Below are 1,152 nucleotides of genomic sequence, written 5' to 3'. Positions count from 1 at the left end.
TACCCATATCGATATATCTACACGTTGATCAACGCCTATTTTCATATGTATATCCCTCCATATAATTTTTCACCGTTCTTTTTTGTTCGTGGCATCTTGCTTACGCTATATTATGTATCCTTCTCCCGTGAGTTCCTGCTTATTTTTTTAGAGCGCATAGGCATTCCGTCCCGCGGTCAAGGTTTCATATGCACTGAAGCACCCCATCGTACAAAAGTCGCAAGAGGTTTGCGAAGCCCATCCCAATTGAATGCTGATTGCCACCTTCTTGATCTCCTGAGGAGCTGCGACGTGTGATTGCGTTGCCCCTGACACCCAACACAATGACAACTTTCAACGAGCAGTTTGCAGGCGCATTGTGCAGTTTTCTTGAGGTGTGGCCCACACCTATATTTTGGGAGTGAGTGCACGGTGTACCTGTAGGAGATGCTGAGGGCGGCGTCAGCGAGGCATGGGACAACATGTGCTCCGGAACAAGTGTGTGGCGTTGGCCCGAGGAGGTCCTGTGCCAACGGCATCACTGATTGATGGCCATTGATTTTGAGGCTTTCAGCTTCCTTGCTTTAAGGAATGGAACGGCGCTGGCTGACCAGGTGCCACATGCTACCTAATCTGTCCTGGATGTGGCTTAAGAGACGATGCGGACGCATGCAGAGGGGGAAAAGGAAGTAGGACGTTGTGTGGAAATGCACGTGGACGTGTCAGAGCGTCACGATATCCCTCAAGAAGTGTGGAGCCCCGACTTGATGATTCGATCTTCCTGATAAAACTGCCTGGGGTGGAGGTGAGTGCGCCGACTTCCTTTTCACCGAATTTTCCTTCATCCGACAGGCTGCGCGGCTGACGTGGAGGGACATCATGCGCACCTGTTTCCGGCGGGTGCGATGCCGTTTCCCACATTTGAGGGCAATTTCCCCGATGATGCACTCTGTCATCCTCACTTGTTTTATCTGACGACACGTCGCAACGCGGGGTTGGTGCTGAGCGACGAAGGCCTATCGTCTCGGTTGGAACCAAAACGGAGAGCCCATGAAGAGGCATGCTGCTCGCGGTTGGTTGATGCGTTGCCTGGGAGGAGTCTGAGTGCCGCCGTGGAGCATCTCATTTGCCTGATTGCATGACCCTCTACACATTGCAGAGGCCTCGTGCTCC

At 52.4% G+C, this 1,152-nt stretch overlaps 1 annotated feature.

Moving 5' to 3' along the window:
* Positions 1–1,152: a sequence feature (areas not merged during assembly with more than two copies in the genome that could not be assigned to a particular haplotype).

Source organism: Trypanosoma cruzi, genomic scaffold (assembly GCF_000209065.1).
Source record: "Trypanosoma cruzi strain CL Brener 1047053516781 genomic scaffold, whole genome shotgun sequence".
Classification (NCBI taxonomy): Eukaryota; Euglenozoa; class Kinetoplastea; order Trypanosomatida; family Trypanosomatidae; genus Trypanosoma; species Trypanosoma cruzi.
Note: the sequence above shows the minus strand (reverse complement) of the source record. Positions and strands in the feature narration are given on the sequence as shown.